This window comes from Tenrec ecaudatus, chromosome 10 (assembly GCF_050624435.1).
Source record: "Tenrec ecaudatus isolate mTenEca1 chromosome 10, mTenEca1.hap1, whole genome shotgun sequence".
Taxonomy (NCBI): Eukaryota; Metazoa; Chordata; class Mammalia; order Afrosoricida; family Tenrecidae; genus Tenrec; species Tenrec ecaudatus.
The window spans coordinates 93,798,055-93,818,965 of record NC_134539.1 but is presented as its reverse complement, the minus strand read 5'-3'; the positions used below and the strand labels follow the sequence as shown (position 1 = coordinate 93,818,965).

Below are 20,911 nucleotides of genomic sequence, written 5' to 3'. Positions count from 1 at the left end.
ATCAAGAGCAACTGCAGTACAAGAGTGGTAAGGCATCAGATAAAGGAAGAGAATAATTCAGAGAAAAAGAGTACCCATCAAATTTTCACTTTAAATGCACTTCATTTAAATGTCAGTTAAAAATTGGAGATTAAAAAATGTTTTAATTATTTTTAATGAAGCTAGCATTTCAGATAGAGTGCCAGATCAACATTTGAAACTAAGCACAAGCCCCAAGCACTGTGTAAAACTTCTGAGAATGATCAATGGAGAAAAGCCAAAGGAAAAATAAGTAGCCAATATGAAGCCATTTAATCCATTTCCCAATAATATGCTTACATATAAACCTACAGACTGGAACTGACAAAAATTTACTATGTACTAGAAAATAATGGGGTGGGAGTGTCCTTCAACCACTGCCACCATTTAAAAGAAATATCGGAATGCATAAGGAAGCAAACATACATCCTAATAATGGTATCTTGTATACATAATTTGGGAAAAAATTCATATTGTTCACTTTTCAGAGAGCATGGCTCTAGTAATTGTCCCCAGTCGCCTGCAACTTCACGTTGTTTTTTTTAAGGTGGATCATTGTATTCTACCAGCTATAGAAATATGCTAGAAAATTATCAGTCTTAAAAAAATAAAACCCCTTCACTACACGGCTCCTTCAACTACCATTCTATTTGTCAGTTTTACTTTACAGCAGGGATGTCAAACGGGCCACATGCGGCCCCTGAGGCAATTTTTTGTGGCCCACGATGCTCTGAAATAAAATGAAAATAGAAAAAATTATTATGAAGAAAATAGCACTTAGGGGAGATCGAGGCAATACCGTAAACACAATTCCCTCGTTAACCCTTTAGATACTGAAGATGAGTAGACACGTGGCCCGGTGCCTTTCCTGGGGACCTGTGGACGTGTATAAACGCACTGACTCTGGTCCTGCAATGTTTGGAAGCAATGTGTCTGCTATTCTCAGTGTCACGTAATGTAAACAGATCCCGAAAAAGTTAAAAAGAGCACTCTGGGTTGTGCTGTTATGAATCACACCTAACCGCAGTGCTAGTTAACATTTTTATAGGCAAACCATTACGACTGTGCACCACGTTTATGAGCTGTCCAACATTTTGTGCTTTTTATTAGTTACCTTGTTACATTTTCCGGTTACAACTTAAGAGGTAAATGAAGACTAGAAGGAGGAAAACACCAGCAAGTTTCAGGTAAAAATATAATTTTAGTTTTATAAATATATTAAATAAATGTATAAATAAAAGCAATTATATAGTGTTTCAATTATCCTATCCATATTCCTGAATCCTCACTTCAAAATATAAATTTAACAAAACGTGTAAATGTGTTGTGGCCGCGTGAATCTTGCCTGTTGCACCAAATGGCCCGCGTTTTAATTAAGTCTGACACGCCTGCCTTACAGCAAACTCCTTCAAAGAACTGTCTATCCTGGTGGTCCCCAATTCCTCTCATTCAATTCTCTCATTAAGCCCATTACAATCAAGTTTTCACTTCTACCATGCTTCCCAGAAACAAATAGTTAAAAGTCACTAAAGAGCTTAGTATGCTAAATCAAAGCCTCATTATAGTCCTTAACATGATCTCATTTGACACAATAGATCACCCCCTCATCCTCAAAAATATCTCACATTTGGTTTAGGGAAGGCACTCACTCCTTTTCTTTGGAGTGCTTTTTTTCTCTCTCTTTCTGTTGCTCCTTCTTTTTCTTGCCTACACAGACTGAAAAGGACCCCAAAGCGGTTTTCCCACTCCTTCAGCCACACTCCCTCACTGGGTCGTGTCGATTTCATGGCATCAAACACTCCCTCTATACGCATGATTCTAAAGTGTATATCTCATCTCAAACCTCTGCCCTGACGACCTACACACTAATGGATACTCAGCTATCTACACAAAATCTCCACTTACTTTTCAAACAAGTATCTAATACTAACACGGCAAAATTGAACCCATTATCTTCATCCCTAAAACTGCTTCTCTTGCTGCCATTGCTATCTCAGCAATAGCAACTTCACTTCTTCCAGTTCAGGCCCCAAACCACAGCCCACATGTACTCCATCCTATCAAATTCTGTTGATCCTGCCTTCAAAATACACACAGAATAAAAGGTCTTCTCACCCCCTTTACTGCTAATATCCACCCCAATTACTACAATGCAAAGTCATCTCTCTGCACTCTCTTTATTCCCTGTATGGCTGCTGAGAAAGTCTAGTGAAAATAAGTCAGATTCTACAATGCAGTGCTGCAGACTTCAACCAACTCCAGCACTAGATGAATGGAGGGCCACACGTGGTGGCAGGGAAAAAATCGTCATAAATTGTCTGCATACCCTGTTGGCTAGAAGGTCTTAAAGGATGGAGCCTCCAGATGGTCTGCAGAGTTTTCTCTTTCTTAAATCATGTTCATAAGATGACTATGCTGTTATTCTAAAATGAATTGATAATTTGTTGTTTGAAAGGGGCTTCAAAAAGCTCATGGGAAAAATCCATTATCTTTTAAATCTATTTTCCACAAACTTTTTTAAGTTCCCTCATATTATTTTAAATAATAAAAGCTCCTCATTGCCTAAAAGTTGCATGCCAGATGACAAGAATGGCTACTGAGACTGCTTGTGTACATCTAAAAATCTCATGAGATTTGGAGGATGAGGCCCAGGGTTTCATGAAACATCTCAGTTGGCATGACATGTTTCACACCTCTGTTCTAAGTAGTGCATGAGGTATTAAAAGTTTGCAAGCAGGCATCCAGTAACTGGTCTCTTTTCACCTGGAACAGAGTAAGGAAAGTCAGAAATACGTAGAGAAAATGTGACTAATTTTCTCCATGAATAACTACTTTCTTTGCTGAGATTAGAACAACTAGAAAGTGCATGCTAGCATTCCTGATCATTTTGATCAAAAACTCCATTGAAAAACCTTGATCAAAGGAGGGGAACACAGAAGAGAATATCAAATTCCCATGAGTCCATATTTTCTAGAGCCATGAAGGTTGGATGAGCCCTGAACTACTACCTCTAGATCATCTTTAAGCCTTAAACCAAAAATACCCCATGAAATCTTAAAACAAGCAACAGTTTAGCTTAACTAATAAAAAATGTCTGCCTGCCTTCAACAGTGTGCTCATTTCACAACTATCCGTATGGGACTGAAATGGCAACAGCAGTTGGAAAGGTCAGGAACATTAGGGAGCTTTGAGTTTATGGTCAGAGGGAGGACCAATGAGAAAAACAGGGGGAGAGAGGTTGCACACCTTGAGGCAGGTAGTCACTGCCACTGTACGCTACATGTAGACACTGCTGACGTAAGTATAAGTAATTCTCAACAACAAAAGTATATTTCAGAAAAGTAGCCATTGCCATAATTTTTTAAATAAATGAAACTTTACTAGTGTCCCACCTTCAGAATAAAAGCCTAAGTCATAGAATGTGCTACAACATTACATGAAGCTTCAAACGGATCATAGGAAAGTAGAATTAAAAAGTAATGGCATTTTCCACTCGTTTTTTGAGGCCCCTTTTATATGATCATATCACCAACCTCCACTCAACCTCTCTGTAACCTCTATTTCTCCACCAAGCTCCCTACTACTCCTTAAACAGATCCAACAGACTTCATCCACAGGACCTTTACATTCACTGCTCCATCTTCTTTAAATGAACTCTCCCCTAATATCTGCAAATATAACACTACTACTTCTTTCAGGCATCTGTTCAAATATCATTCATCACTGAGGCCTTTCATGGGCACCTTAGTCAAAAACATCAATACACCCCCCACATAACCATGCTCTTTCCCCCTTATTATGGCTTTTGTCTAAAGACAGTGGACATATGATTTGTACTTATATACATACTTGTGAATATGTACATGTATGTATGTACTTGTATATACATATATATACTTGTATATGTATAGTTATACATAAACACCTGTGTGTTCATTTTCTGTATGTTGTCACTGGAACAGAAGCCCTTTGAAGGCAGGAAATTTGTGTTTAAAGAGTACCTTTGACTGGATAAATGCATGAGCAAAGAAAATCAAGACTCGGGATAATGACAGCGGGTATTTATCATGTAGAACGAACAGCTCAGGGCCAAGAAACATGTGGACTTCAACAGCAGCCATAATAACAGCCACATCAACAATTGTAGTTGGGACCAATAATAAATAAGAGTTCATTTGAGATGAAATGCTAATAATAAACTTGATAAAAGTTTTAAAAATAAAGAGAAGGGGGAGTGGAGATGGCCTCTTCACCCCATGAAAAAAATACTACCAGAAATGTTCCCTGTAATGCTGGTCTACGAACTCTAATCAAAATATCCCCAGGCCCACTCTGGGCACTTAAATAGCTGCTCTGAGTAGTTCCTGTTTGTCTATGCTATGGGCTACTGAGCAGTTTGTAATTCCAAACCTAACACTAAGTGCCAAAACATAATGCTCCCAGAAAGCTCTCAAATGTCCCCAAAGCACTCAGGCTGCAAACCAAATGTCATTAACATAATAACAACAATGATTCAAAGTACCTTCTAGTGTCTCCTGTATCCTTTGTATATTCAGGGGTTCAGATATCAACCTCAAGACGTCAATATGCTGGTGTCAGAGCGGGATGAGACAAAGAGAATAATTCAAAGAAACAGGGCTGGGATTTATTTAAATATTTACTGCATTTTAAAGAGAAGTACACTCCCAGGGAAGAGAACTCTGCTAAGGCACAGATGTTACCTGGGCTTGTCTAGACCATACCAATTGAGAAATTCTCCATAGATATTCAGTGTTCCTTGGTTAAGGATTTTAAAATGTATCTTGTATCTCTTCTTTCCACGAAGAGAACTGAAGAGAACTGTAGATATGGAATAAAGATGATGGCAAAGAGAAATGCTCAGCAGTGGCCGGGGTAGGAAAAAAGAAAAGGGAACAGTAAACACCCAAACATTTTCCACTGTGCTTACCAGGTTTTAAAAAAATGACTGCAGATAAAAAGTGGCAAAGAGAAAGCAGAAACTGGAAAGTAAGGTAAATAGCAGGAGAAGAAATTGACAATATATTTTCCAACATTAGATTTAGAAAACCGACATAGGAAGTAAGTTAGAATCTGATCAAGGGAATTTAAAAAGAGCTTCTACACTTGGTATAACTATACAATTGCACAAAGAAAACAGAGATCCTAATTATTTACAATGATGCCCCTAGGGCACTTTTAGAAACAGGACTAGGATTTATTTATTGAATTATTAAAGAGAGGTACACCATCAGGGACCAACAACACACAAAGATAATCAACTATATATCCAGCCTAATTGTACAACATGGAAAAAGAAAAAGACTCCAAATGTCATGGATTCAGCTTTCAATCAGTTGGCTTCCCAAAGAGCCCCAGTTGCATAAGGGTTAAAAAACTTGACTGCTAACAGAGCAGTGCTCAGTTCAAAGTCTGAGTCCCACAAGTCACCCCATAGGAGAAATTCTGCTGCCCTGAACACTTACAGCCTTAGAAACCCAGAGCAGTTCTACCCTATTATAGGGTAGAACTTTACATTGGTAAGGACTCCCCAGCAGATTTGGGCTGGGTAGGGCTTCCCAATAACAACCAATCATACTTTACATACAAGTATAACTCTGGGGCATTAAAACTCAATTAACTCAGCAAAAGCTAAAAACTATGCCAAACATATTATTATATAATCAATTCACTTTAAAAAGGAGTGTTCTGATTCAGCCTCCACTCAAGTACTCCCTCAAAGCAAGAATACTTTGTTCTATTAAACTGTCATTTCATGATGCTCATCTTCCCGACACGACTGCTGAAGACAAAGTGGGTGCATAAGCAAATGTGGTGAAGAAAGCTGATGGAGCCCAGCTATGTGTGCTTGATATGTGGATTGTGATAGAGTTGTATGAGCCCCCAATAAAATTAATTTTTTAAAGGAGTGTTCTGATTGGCTGAGTCATGCCCTCAACATCAGTACATGAGGCAAGCAAAGGTTAGAAACCAAGAGGCAGGAAACCACAGGATACTCTGAGAAGGATAAGTAGGGAAAACGAAGCCATTAGCAAAGAAAAGATAATTTTGCACAAACTGCCCATCTGCACATCACATTAGCACAAACTATCATCAACAACTATTTGTAATCAGAAGTGGCATTCTACACACACCCTGTGCTAATGTACCCCTCTCCTTGATATCCCTCCCCTTTTCTTGGAATCCCTCCATTCTCCGAGATCGTTCCCCCTCTTGGTGAAACAAATGTCAGCTCTGGCTTCCCCACTCCTCATGCCTGCCAGCTGTCACATTCTCCAGCTCCTTCCACTACCCACTCTGCGCTTTTGCTCTTCCTTATACCTGCTTAGTCACTTGTCCTCTTCTTGCATCCACTTACGCATGCCTTCTACTCAGTTCCCATCCTTGAAAAGTCACAAACCAGCAGGGGAAGTAGATATTTAACTAGATTGGGTACATCAAAATCAGTGCTATGAAAGTATTTATAACAAAGCACTGTAAATACATATTCATTTGTCACTAACATCTACTGAAGATATGCTCTGCTCTCCTTGTAACTCGTCAGTTCTGTAACTTTCCATAATATCCTCTATCTCCACTCCACTTGTGGTAGTTATATGATCGATTGTCAATCTGAGGATTAAGAGTGAAGGGGTGGAGTCTAGTCTGTCAATCGGATCAGAGCCAATGAGGTCCCTGTATGGGTATGGCTTTCCCCTGAGAATTCTGGGAAATCTGTTTTTTTTTTTCCCTTGGAGATGGGAGAGACTTTTCACTTCCTGCAAGGCAACCCTGAGGACCTCCCCTGATGTTGCCCTGGGAAATGGAAAAGCCACTTAGACTCCTGCCAGCGCTGAGATGCGTACAACACCACTAGATCCAAAGACTTTCTACACACTGGCTTGTGATCATCCTGCATTCAGCGTCAGTGCACGTGTTTTGTGAGTCTCAAGAGGACTTCATAGATTGGTATTGGACATAAGGGCTAATATAGGACTTATAGACCAGGACTGGACCGGGTTGAGATGCTTTCTTAATGTACAATTACCCTTTATATAAAACTCTCTCTTATACATTGTGTTAGTCTGGGTACTTTAGAGAAACAAATCGACAGAAACTCATGTATAAGAGAGTTTTATATATAGGTTAAGTGTGCATCAAGAAAACATTCCAACCCAGTGCTGCCCAAACCCACAAGTCCAAAATTAACCCATTAACCCATATGTCCAACACCAGTCCACAAAGTCCTCCTCATCTCACAAAACAGACACAACGATGCCGACTGCAAGAGGAAAGCTGAGTCAGTGAACATGTAAGCATCTCGGCGCTGGCAGGGGTCTCCACATAGCTGTTCCAGCACCCAGACCTGCAACAAGGTAGGTCCATGTGGTTTCTCCTTGGGGATGTCTTGCAGGAAGTCAGCCTTGCAAGCTGAAGCAGGGAACTGCTAAAGCAGCTACACCCTGGTGCGACTACCACAAAGCAAGAGACCCTAGAACTAGAAAGGCGAGGCTCACCGAGCCATTTATCCCTCTGCCCTTCAATTAATCCCACATGTGTTTATCGGCCAGGTTGACGCAATAAACTAACTCATACACATATGAGTTTCTATGGATTTGTTTTCTAGTCTACCCGGGCTAACACATCACCTTACCATCCCAGCCTTGGTATTTTCTATAAGTATTTCAAACCCCTGTTATCATGAGCAAATTTATTTCTCACATTGCCACAAATCATCTCCCTAAAACATGTAACATACCAGCCTTCCCTTACCTTGAAACACCTAATATCTTACCAATGCCTGAGAAACAAAGTCCAACTCCCTAGTATAGCAAATAAAGTAATTCGGGATACATACTCCTCACAAAATATCTTTAATGCAGGAAGCATCAAAACAAGATACTAGAAATACAGAGTTACTTTATCAAATAAGAACTGGTCTACATCCAGCCACTTCAGGAGGCAGCAAATGATCGAGAATTGATAGTACTGAAGGATTGAGTCCAAGCTGCGCTGAACTCATGGGTAAAAATCAAGGCACCAGAAATTAACAAATACCAAATGAGATGCTTCAAAGAGACGAAAAGCTACCAGAAGAACAAGCATCTCTATCTGGGAGGACGTACAGGCAGAATGCTCTGTGTAGTAAGGATGGGGAGACATTTTTTCAAGTGCTTTAGACATGTTACCAGGAGGGACCAGTCCCTGAATGACATCATGCTTAGAAAAGTATAGGGGCATTGAAAAACAGGAAGAAATTTAACCAGATGGATTGACAATAGCTACAACAAATTTTCAAGGGCTGGGCAGTGTTTCACACAGCTAAAAATATGATCACTATGAGTCAAAACTGACTTAATGACAGCAGTAATTCCTCACTTACCTACGATTACATCCTCCAGCACTTTACATTATTTGTAACCTTAGTGAAAAATCTGCTATTCAATTATTTTGTGCAGTAATGACTTCTGTCCAGCAATACGAACAACATGGTAAGAGTAGCTCTAATTGTGACAGTCTAAGCTATGTGTCAACTAGCTGGGTCATGATTCTAAATTGTTTGGCAGTTATGTAATGATATAATTTGGCATAATAATTTAATTTGGTAGTTATATAATGAGGTGGTCATCCTTCATTTTTGCATGTTCATACAATGATCTGGTCTTTGGAACCTAAGCACGCCAAAAGGTGAGGAGTGAGTGGGCACTTTTGAAACAGTTCTCTGAGAAAAAAATAAAACTACCAAAGAACCCTCTGCTAAACTAAGATGTAGAACAGAGGACAATGAAAAGCAGGCAGACTGTCTGGGTTAAGTTCCGCTTCCACTCTTCACTAGCGGAGTCGCTTTTCTTACCTGCTAAGTAAGGATATTAAAAAAGCACACTCCCTGTGGTTGTTGTAGAGCCAAGCATCACCACTAGAACAATTTTTTAATTGTATATATACTTTGATTAGATGTATAATGTATATGTTTGTTTACTTTTACTTGTTTCTGATTTCTTCGATTGTTATGTCATTTGGACAATAAAAAGCTTTTTGGAGGTTACATGGTCCACTACACTAAGTAAATATTTCTAAAATGACTTTCAGAGATTTGAAATTATTTTCTTTTTCCCACCCACCCCCCAAAAAAATGATGGCATAGGAGTAATCAAAGGGGATACTCTCCAATAAAGGATAATCATACATGTAACTTTAGACATGCTATTAGCCAGCTGTAACCTTATTACATTAGAACCTTGTTTGTAGGAAGAAAATATATTCAATTGTATGTGGGCTCTCCATATGGTGAGCATAAGCCACTTAAGAGGGGGCATCTAAATAGAGGTCCCCAAGCACTGAGGTTAAAAAGCATCGAGGAATTTGGAAAAGGATATCAATAATGGTTGCACAACAGGAAGAGGATTATTAATGGCACTGAATTATACTCTTCATGGGAGTAGAAAGCCTTATCTTTCTCCCTTGGAGATGCTGGTGGTTTCAAACTGCTAGCCTTGAAGTTAGTAACCCAATGTGAAATCCACTATGCCACCCCTAAAAGTAGCAGCTACACAAAGGGTAGGTCAATTTGTTCTGCCTCTTGAAAACTGGCCCAAGTTCTCATTTTCCCCACAGCAACCTAGCGTGAATAAGGTCGGGAGGAACGAAACAGCTGCCCCTAAGAAGCCTTAGACATGTTACTTTCCTTTTCTAGCTTTGGTTTTTTTAATGATAAAAATTTTGAAATCAAGCCAAATAATCTGTTAATTCAAGTCCACATTCTGAAACCTACAAATACTGTCCCAGATTACAAATTCATCATTAAGAGTAATAATTAAGATACTGGGAAGCAAAACTGAAATACACAGATGGTCATGGACTGTAATCCGAGCCCTATAACTCTCTCTGCATTACCTGGGGAAATCACCACGCAAGGTGATGGTTCGGATCGATGATGCAGCGGTTACTAGTCATTCCTCTTATTCTCATCACTTAAAGATGGTTGGGTTTTCCCTTACCCGGTTTCATTTCTAACCAGCAACGGTCTTCATTCAGTCTTAGAAATTCAAAAGAACCTTGTAATTCGTCTTTTATAAGTTTTCAGATAATGAAAAGAGGCCGATCAAAGAATTAGCTGACCTTAACACCATATCCAAGAACGAAATCATTCCTAGAGTTCACAAAGTTCATGCTCAGCATTCTACTGAGATAAGTAGCATCTGGGGTCTTAAAAGCTTGAAAGTAGCCATCTAAAATACAACTATTGGTCTCTTCTTGTCTGGAACAAGAGAAAAAAAAAAGCCAAGTCTCAGAGAAGAATCTAGTCAACAGCTGAAAAGCCTACAGAAGGTGCAGACTACTCTATCCTGAGAGCAGAAAAACTAAATAGTGGCCAGCTACGACTACTTACCATTCCGATCAGAGCCACAATAGATGGGCCCTGGTAGAATAAAAGAAAACACAGCACAATTAACAGAGAATTTGACAATTCTCAAATTCTTCGAAATTCCAGACTAACTCAACCAATTGAGATTAAAGGACTTGCTGATGGTATCATCCTGCTGTTCTCTTTAATTCTTACACCAAAACTATCTAGATGTTATCTTTCTGAGAAATTAATAAATTGGCACACAAAACAACTAATTTTGTTGCATTTTGTATTACTGTATCTCACAAAGACTGCATTTCTTACATGTTAGCGCTATTTCTCCTATTAAAAGCATGCATTCACTGCATGTCTGTCACATGTTCATAATCTGCATATTTTAAGCTTTTTCATAATACTATTACACATAATAAACTAAAATACAGTGTGTATATTAACTTTTTACACAAATGGGGAAATGAAGAAATTCATACGGCTTGCTTTACTACAGTGGTCTCAACAGAAACTCACTCTATCTCTGAGAAAAGCTTACACTCACAGGATAATGCCGTACCCATGAGTATAATGCCCAATTATAAAACCAATGAGACCTGGTCAATAATTAAAGCAAATATGAAATGGCAGGGAAACTGGAGTATAAGAAATGGAACGACCAGAATACAATTAAAGAAAATGCTGACCAACTGTAAAAATTACAACTAATATCACTGTGTCTGTATGTATCAGTTGTCAAGTAGAACCTGTAAAGTTTCATTGAAAACACAATATGCCTAGTTTATTTTAAGAAGCTATTATAAAATTCCTCCCACCACCAGCAAATAAAAATATTCTCACGCTTAAAAAAAGTAAATCATTCAATAAATTAATTTTGAGCACCTATGCCATACAACAACTTATGCTAACATTGCAAATAAACAGTCCCAAAATCTGGTGGAGCACACACAATCAACTGACAAATACTAACTGCGGAATGAACGATATACTAGTGGTTGTAGTATAGGGCAATTCTGTATCAGTCAAGACAAGGAGGATGAAGTGTCTAGAGCGATCATAAGTGATATTTCAGTTAGGTCTTGGAGGCCGAGTTGTCAACCAGGTAAAGATAGAGAAAAAGAAAATTCTAAGGAAAAGGAAAGGCTAATTAAAGCCATAAAAGAACAGATCATCTACCAAAAAAAACTCCAATTATCCTTAAGGGAAGAATATACTGGTAGAAGATGAAACTGAAAATGCAGGCAAGTCCCACAACTGCGAAGAACTATGAATTCAGTCCACACAGGACACAGAAAGCCATGGAAGGACTTTTCGACACTGAATCAAAAGTTCCCCTCTTCGACTAGTCAGTGGAGATGGATCAAGAGAAGGAACACATAAACAAAATGAAGGTCTGGGGTTTGGAAGGGGAGGATGGTGACTTACAACAGGAGCGCCCTGCTCTTTGGATGACTTCTAGCAGCTTCTAACCATGGCACATTAATACAATATTGATCTAGGTCACTTTTAAGAAAATGTTTCAGGAGAAAGTGTGTACTTTTATCCAAAGACTATTTAAAGTCAATGCTGTTGGGAACACAAAAGAAAACAACCAAATAAGAAACAGGGAACAAGTAGAGAAGAATAATAAAAAGGTCTAAGAAGAACTTGGCTGACTTTAGAAATGTGTGAATCCTTATTATATATTGATTAGATAGCAAAACACATTTCATGATGTTTACAAAGAAAGAGTATTGGTAAGGCTGAAGTGCTGTTACTACTAAATCTCTTTAAAACCAGGCGAAAAAGAAATGCTACTTCCAAAAAGCTGCCAGTCAATAGGTCTCATTAATATTTTACTACTGGGGGGAAGGAATGCCTTTAAAAATAACCTCAGATTACAGGGTCTACATATAACCTCCTCCCTGGGGGACGGACAGTGGAGAAGTGGGTGAAGGGAGACGTCAGATGGTGTAAGATATGACAAAATAATAATGATTTATAAATTATCAAGAGTTCAGGGGGGAGGGGGAGGAGGGAGCGGGGAGGGAGGGGAAAAATGATGAGCTGATACCAAGGGCTCAAGTAGAAAGCAGGTGTTTTGCGAATGATGATGGCAACATATGTACAAACGTGCTTGACACAATAGATGCATACATGGATTATGATAAGAGTTGTATGAGCCCCTAATAAAATGATTTTTTAAATAGCTCTTTCTAAAAGGTGAACAACTCTCCCAAGACGACATCCTCCTCATAATAAAAGAAAATTGTAAAATAAATACAATAAAAGGTTCACAACTCAATCTATCTCACCTATAGGAATGAAACACTCAAGATGCCAATCTGGGGCCACGAGGAGTCCAGAGATCAGTATTGCCCAGACTGCTCAGGCCCTGTCTAGGAACTGAAAGTTGCATTAGCTGGGTAGTTTCAGAGATGAATTGGCACTTACTGAAAAATTCTAACTCGAGCCTAGCTGAGAACGTTTTTCTACAGGAATCTCCTATCCTCCTGTTAACAAAATAGATGCACTAAATACAAACAAACCAAAAACAATCTCACAAAAATAACATGCCTAAAGGGGGGGTGCGGAGGAGGAGAGCATCTGTACCTATGGCAACCATGTGGTCCAGGAAAGTTCTGTCTCGGAAGGTGTTCAAGGTGTGTCTTTGTTTGGGCTTAGCAATGAACAACACTAAAAAAAAATTAAAGAAAGAAAGAAGACAGAAAAGGCCATGCCTGGGCACCTCGGTACTTTCCGCGCGCTGGCTTCGCGAGCATCCTGGCTCGGAAATCCCAGCGCCCCGCGGCCTCGCCCCGTTTCTCCTCAGAGCAAGGCGCTGCCTCGCGGCCCGGCTCGCCTGTCACCGCCCGGGAGGCGGGGACCGGGCGCGTTCGGCCTCCCGGGTCCCTCGGACTCTGCCCCGCGCGGCTCGGCTCGAAGGCAGGGGTCGCCTCGGAGGACGCCGGCCGCCACCGCCTCCCCGCGGCCTCGACCTCCGCGCCCCCGGCCGCGCCCCTCGCCCCAGGACACGGTCCTCAGCGCCCGCCCCCTCGGCCCCGACGCCCAGCCAGTTCTCACCCCGCAGAGGTCGCGCTGCCTCCGCTGGGCCGCAGCCCAACTACGGGCCCCAGCAGCCTGCGGGCCTGAGGATGGAAGGGCGAGAGGTGAGCCGAGGAACCTCCGGTCGCATCCCAGCCGTCCGACCCGCAGCTGCCAGCAGCGCTGCCCGCGGCCTAAGGGAGCGGCGATCCGGAGCCACGGCGCTCCCACTCGCCGGCGCCCTCCCGGGCTCCGCCTTCGGGCCGTGGAGCACGCGCGCGCGCGCGCGCGCACAGCCCCGCCCCTCCGTTCGCGCGCAGGCGCCTGCCTGGTTGGCCCAGGCCCAAGCCCCGCCCCGCCGCCCATCGCCAGCCTCGGCGCACGGCTGATTTCGAGCCTGCCGCCTCAGGCTCCGCCCCCATCTCAGACACGCCCCTTTACTGACCTTGCCTCCTTGCCCCGTGACTCACCTCTGCTCTTGGCCTGGGACGCTGTCTGTCTTCTGGCCGCACCGCCAGCTGACTCCGCAGGTTAGTATTTGTTTGCTGACCACCTTCAAACCTGTCAGTTCCACCTACAGACCCAAAAAGTTGGCAGAGATCTGAGCATCAGGGAAAAAAATGAAGCCCTCCCATCGCTGTACACACACACCTATTCAACTCTTGGTGATCTAAATATCACGCACATTTGTGTCTCAAATCCATCTCTGTTCCTTGCTCTCCTTCGCAGCAAGCCTGAGACCGCCCTCCCCCACCACCACCACCACCCAACCACCACCACCACCCCATCGCCTGCCACACCCACCGCGGCAGGGATCTTGCTGAAATCCTGGGGAAAGGCCGCTCAAAGACGGATTTGGACGACTCTAAGGTGCCATTAACCTGAGGTTGAGGAACCAAGCTTTCTCTGGTTCATCCATCCCCACCCTACGGGCAAGTTCAGAGGCTCCTATCTTCGCTGGTGGCCAGCCCCTCCCTTGAGTCCCCACACAGATAAGAGGCTGATGTTAAAGCCCTGGGGCTATTCCCATCTGTGGAAGGCAAGCTGCTCTCTCTAAGTCCTTACTGGCCACTTTAATCAACTACTTTTGTCTCCTGAGTGGCGCTTTTAACTACTTTGGGTTCCAGCCCCTCAACCTATCTACTAAGAAAGATGAGGCTGCCTGCTCCCCTAAAGATTTGCCGTTTTAAAAACCCTATGGAGCAATTCTACACTGTCCCATCGACTCCCAGAGAGCTGGAATCCCCCTAGTAGCAAAGGACTATTTGGTCTTTTGTTTCTGTTTGTTTGTTTGTTTGTTTGTTTATCTCCTGGGAGAAGGAAAGGGAGAAAAGGACACTGGTATGAGGGGACAGGTGTAATTTATAAAGCCACATTTCACAAGCAATTGGGAACTGTGAACGCATTTCATTTTTTTAATCATTTTATCAGGGGTTCATACAACTCTTGTCACAATCCATGCATGCATCAATTGTGTAAAGCACATTTGTACATATGTTGCCATCATTCTCAAAACATTTGCTTTCTACTTGAGCCCTTTGTATGAACTCATCGTTTTCCCCTTCCTCCCCACTCTCCCCTCACTCGTGAACCCTTGATAATTTATAAATTATTATTATTTTGGCATATCTTACACCATCCTGTCTCCCTTCACCCACTTTCTCTGCTGTCCATCCCCCAGGGAGGAGGTTATATGTAGACCTTGTTATCTGTTCCCCCTTTCTCCCTCACCTTCCCCACACCCTCCCGGTATCGCCACTCTCACCACTGGTCCTGAGGAGCTCATCTGTCCAGGATTCCCTGTTTCCAGTTCCTATCTGTGCCAGGGTACATCCTCTGGTTCATCCAGATTTGTAAGGTAGAATTGGGATCATGATAGTGGGACGGGAGGAAGCATTCAAGAACTAGAGGAAACTTGTATATTTCATCATTGCCACCCTGCACCCTGACTGGCTCATCTCCTCCCCGCAACCCTTCTACAAGGGGATGTCCAAGGTATTTCATTTGTAAATCTATCTTTAGTCAAATTTGTGGACCAATTTGGTATCTCATGCCACTTAGTCAGAAGTTTGTCTTCTCAGTATATTCTATAGTATATACTGTACCTTTCCGTGAGTAAAATTTTAAAAGGAAAAAATAAAACATTTCCATATATATGAAAATATGTTTAACAAAATAATACAGTAATAATACTAAGTTTGGTGGCTAATCAGTGTAACAGGTTTGGGGGGCTGGTTTGTTCCCCACTCCTGAGATTGTACATAAGTCAAATGTTTGTTACCTGAGAACTGCTTATACTTTTATAAAGAGTCATTTTCTACATTTGAACCACTAAAAATTAAAATTGAGCTTTTGCAATCAGTGTTCGTTTAAAGTGTTTACAAAGATTGGTTTTAAACACTAATTTATCTTTGGACTAACTCAGGTAATTAGAAAGACAAACACTAAAATACACTTTAGAACACAAGCACGTCTCCTGGAAGAGATGCATTCACAAAATGTGCCTCGGGGTTTATATCATCAACAAAATTGATAACCGATACAAGCAATGGCCCCTACCATTTGTTTGGGGGATTGGGAAATGGTCCAATGGTCTTTATGTGAGAATCTGGGAAAGGAGAGGAAGATCTCTCCATTCATCAATCTGCTTCCCCCAACTGCTGGATTACTATCTCCTGCCTGAACTCTCGATTGATCCATGTTTCTAGGGTTTTGACCGTTGCTAAGTCCTGTGAGTTGTAATCAGTTTGATGACAGTTGTTCTTGTTCTTGTTGTAGTAGGTGCCTTCAAGTTGGTTCTGACTCATAGCTACATCCCATATAACACAGCGAAACACTGCCTGGTTCTGTGCCTTCTTCACAGTTGTTCCATGTCTGAGCCCATTGTTGTAGCCACTGTGTCAGTCCATCTCACAGAAGCGTGGGTGTCTCTTTTTTGCTGACCCTCTACTGAGCACGATGCCCTTTTCCAGGGACTGGTTTCTCCTGATAGCACATCCAAAGTACCTATAGTCGTAGTTGTTGTTGTTGTTATATGCTGATGAGTCAGTTTCAACTCATAGCAACCCTAAGTACAACAGAATGAAACACTGCCTAGTCCTGCAACATTTTCACAATTGTAATAAACTAACAATCCATCTGAATACATTTATATATATATATCCCCATAAAGGCTTCGTTCTAAGATTCTGAAGGCTGAGATTAAGACTGAAGTTAGGAGTAGAAAGAAGACAAAGCCAAGAAGGAGATCTCAAACTCCAGTGTGCATCAGATTCACTGCAAGTATTGTCAAAACGTAGGTGGTTAGTCTAAGGTGCTAGCCTCAGGGTATCCAATTCAGTAGGTCTGGGTAGGGTCCAAGAATTTGCATTTCTAATATATTCCCACTGGTTGCCATTTTTCCAAGTATCCCAGTTTGAGAACCACTGTGAGTGCCTCCTCAACAAATCGCACCCAGGCAGGAGGGACTTTTGAGATAACAAGTGTCCTAGACTGTCACATAAGCAAAAATCATAATTGTGATAACTTTCAACACAGACTCAGCCTAGAAGATAAGAGTCGTGGAAGCCGGGGTAGAACACAGCACCTTAAACTGGCACAGTAATAAAGAAGGTAGATGGTTCGAGGCAAATGGCAAAAATACTGCAGTGGGCACACCATTATGAACAGGGTGCCATGACCCCTCCAGCTCCACTTTCTACCTTTTTCTCTATGTTTCCTTTCATCCTTCTCTTTCTCATTTATTCTCTTCCCTTCCCTTATGCCCCACACCCAGCCCCCACTGAAGACAGCAACTGCATCCACACTTCCAAACTACATCTGTCCCTCCTGTGCCCCACCCACTGGACAAGGGCCATCACCTGCTCCTATACCACTTGATTGACAGCACAACTGGCCAGCAACAGCCCACCCTGCCCTCAACTCCATCACTCAGCAAAAACAGATCTGGGCACACCATCCTATGCACTCTCACACTCACCAGGAGACTAGGGGGGAGTGTCCCTGTGCTACCAAAGTAACATGACCACCTGTCTACCCAGAGATGGCAAAACAAAATAAAGCATAAAAACCTAGGTGGGATATACCAACATACAATCCTCAAATAAATTCAGGAATACCACCATATCTCTGAGACCAAAGAGAACCTCAGATCCCAGACATAAACAAGAGAGGGTAGTTCAATCAAGTGATCAAAATCAGAACCAGAAAACTTTTGGGGGGTAGGGGGTGGAGATAGAAATGGTGCTGGAGTGCTTGCTTCGGCAGCAAATATACTAAAATTGGAACGATACAGAGAATATTAGCATGGCCTCTGAGCAAGGATGACACACAAATTCGTGAAGCATTCCATATTTAAAAAAAAGAAGAGGAAGAAAGAAAGAAAGAAAGAAAGAAAGAAATGGTGCTGGAACTACCTGATAAAGAATTCTATTAGCATTCTTCAAAAAGTTTGTGGAACATAGAATTTTAAATGATGGAATTTTTTCCATGAAAATTATAAAGCCCCCATGCATTTAGAACCCTGAGATCAATGGAAAACACAGTGAAAATGCTAGAAAAAAGCAATATGACAATTCAAGAACAACTTGACAAAGTAAATGGGAAAACTGAAATCATGAAAAGTGACTAAAAATTTAGAAGATTAACAGTGAAAATTCAGAAACAGTCCAAAAGTTCATGGAAATTTCCCATAATCGTTCAAGTCCATGTTTCTGTGAACTTTTTTATTCAATCATTTTATTAGGGGCTCATACAACTCTTATCACAGTCCATACATACATCAATTGTGTAAAGCACATTTGTACATTCATTGCCCTCATCATGCTCAAAACATTTGTTCTCCACTTAAGCCTCTGGCATCAGCTCCTCATTTTGCCCCTCTCTCCCCACTCTCCCCTCCCTCATGAACCCTAGACAATTCACAAATCACTATTTTATCATATCTTGCACTGTCTCCGACGTCTCCCTTTACCCACTTTTGTGCCGTCTGTCCCCCAGGGAGGAAGCCATATGTAGATATCTTTGTAATCGGTTCCCCCTTTCCAACCCACCGCCCTGGTATCGCCACTCATACCTCTGGTCCTGAAGGGATCATTAGTCCTGGATTCCCTGTGTTTCCAGTTCCTATCTGTACCAGTGTACATCCTCTGGTCTAGCCAGATTTGTAAGGTAGAATTGGGATCATGATAGTGGGGGTGATGGAGGAAGCATTTAGGAACTAGAGGGGAGTTTTATGTTTCATCGTTGCTACACTGCACCCTGACTAGCTGTCTCCTCACTGCTACCCTTCTGTAAGGGGATGTCCAGTTGCCTACAAATGAACTTTGAGGCCCCAGTTCACACTCCCCCTCATTCACAATGATATGATTTTTTTGTTCTGAGGATGCCTTATACCTGATCCCTTCGACACCTCATGATCACACAGGCTGGTGTGCTTCTTCCATGTGGACTTTGTTGCTTCTGAGCTAGATGGCCGCTTGTTTACCTTCTGTGAACTTTTTAAAGCACTTTCATACAGAATGCATTTAAGGGCAAAGTGGTAGTTAAATCTAAGAGTGTGAATTAGGGAAATGAACAAATCTCTGAATACTAATCTAGTAGAGAACAATCAGGAAAAGAGAGCAAAAATGAAGAAATCTTAAGAATTGTATAGGAGAGACCATCAAGAGGAATAACTTATGTGCGATTGGATTTCCAGAACAGGAAGCAAAATATATATATATATATAGATATATAGATATATAGATATATATATAGATAGATAGATAGATAGATAGATATAGATATTTGGGGGTCAGATATAAGCTGGTGTAACCTTTGAGACTAAGGACCTTATTCGCCCTTCAGGTCTGGAAATAAACTCTTGCTCATAGCTCACGTTTCAGCCGAACAGTAGACAAGTCTTTAAGGGGAGCAATGGCATCAGTGATGTAAACGCTCCTTCGAATAAACGGCCGTGGGAGATCAAAAAGGCAGCAATTACTCGAGGACAGAGTGCCGGAAGGGAAAATATCAATAAGAAATACTGGGAGGAAGTAGGTTTCATGCTGTTACATTGAGGGGACGGCAACAATGAGATGATACAACTGTCTGTGAGTTGTTGAATGTAAAATGGATCATCTGTGCCAGGAACCTTGACCCACTCCACAGTGTGAATTTTACAAAGGCAGCAAACATAGGCATGATTACATACGCAGTCTTTCAATAGCAGTAATAAGAATCTGTAAGCAGATCCCGCAGAAGCCTAAGTGGAGCAGTGGGTTACTTGGGCTGCTAACTCTGCCTGTGTTCCACAGGCAGAAGAGGAGGGTTTTGACTCTGGCTTAGGTGATCACCTCCTATTGAGGTGGAGGCGTTTTCCCTTCACTTAAGCCCTTTAATGATTTTCTATCTGAAGATCTTTCTATTATCCACGCAGAAAGCCTTTAAGTCTGACTTGGCTTTCTGCAGAATCTAGGGATTTGATTGTGTTTCTTTGTGTGTGTGTGTGTGTGTGTGTGTGTGTGTGTGTGTGTGTCTCCTATTCAACAACATGAATGTAGATGTAGCTTCTCGCCAAAGCTTCCGATGCTAGAGACTCTTCACAGGTAACTAGGATTGCAGGGGGGAGGGGTGGTTGAAGAAAATTATACAGCCTTGCAAATGTCATCCACTGAGGTACTCTACTCAGAGACTGCCATCTCGCCTCTTCCCTCCTCCGTGGACCTGCTTCCTCAGGAGAGCCATATTCTTCGACCAGTCCCAAAGTACAACTGCCCGATTCTGAAGAGAAGAGCCCAGTGGAGAAGAAGTAAAGGCCAGGGCAAGAAACAAAGTCCTAACTATGGCCTCTCAGGCCCTGCTGTGCTTACTGGAAGACCAATCTCAGAAACCAAGACTCCAACAGATGCAAGAACTTTGCCAACTTCTGACTCTGAGCTGCAGGCGGGTTCCAGAACCAGAGAATGCACTGTAAGAGGGGGCAGAAATCCACCCGCTGGTCAAAGAATGCCCAAGGTGTGAGACTGAGATGGTCTGTGCCCCTACAGATGCCTGGACGTCTGTGCTTCCTATCACCAACGATGCCTCCCTTCTGGAAGCCTTCCAATGGGAAGCAAGCAGAGCTGGAACAGCCAGACCTGGGACAATCAGAGCTGGAACAGCCAGACCTGGGACAATCAGAGCTGGCATAGGCAGGCTGGGAGCCATCGGACCTGGAACAGCAGCCAGGTGTGGAATAGGCAGACATGGTGCACTGACGCCTGGAACAGTCAGGCCTAGAGCAACCCAGTCCAGAACTGTGGAGAGGAATTCCTGCTGCCCAGTTCCAGCAAACTTTAGGATCGAACCTCAGCAACAGGAGCTAAAAGGACAAAGATGTGTGGCGAAGGATTATTCTTCTTACTAAACAATTTAGGGATGGCGAAAGATTGAGCCATGAGGAACTCCATATTGGTACAAACATATCAAAGAATATCCATTTTACCTTTAAAAATATTTATAATATATAGTAAAATATATTAAATATATTTA

The 20,911-nt window shown here is 42.0% G+C and overlaps 1 protein-coding gene and 1 non-coding gene across 3 annotated transcripts in view; one reads left to right on the top strand and one right to left on the bottom strand.

Annotated features, from left to right (window-relative positions):
* The window catches only part of CCSER2 (coiled-coil serine rich protein 2), a 201,865-nt gene extending 188,204 nt beyond the window's left edge, over positions 1–13,661 (bottom strand). Inside the window, exon 1 of one of the 2 annotated variants that reach the window (XM_075560994.1) lies at positions 13,439–13,661. The gene's annotated coding sequence lies outside the window, so the exon portion shown is untranslated. The remainder of the gene's footprint in view (positions 1–13,438) is intronic. The other variant, XM_075560993.1, reaches the window with a different exon arrangement.
* A 3,992-nt stretch (positions 13,662–17,653) lies between these two features.
* On the top strand, positions 17,654–17,756 carry LOC142460395 (U6 spliceosomal RNA). The gene has a single exon (XR_012786607.1). It is a non-coding gene; the product is annotated as a U6 spliceosomal RNA (small nuclear RNA).
* Positions 17,757–20,911: the final 3,155 nt, after the last annotated feature.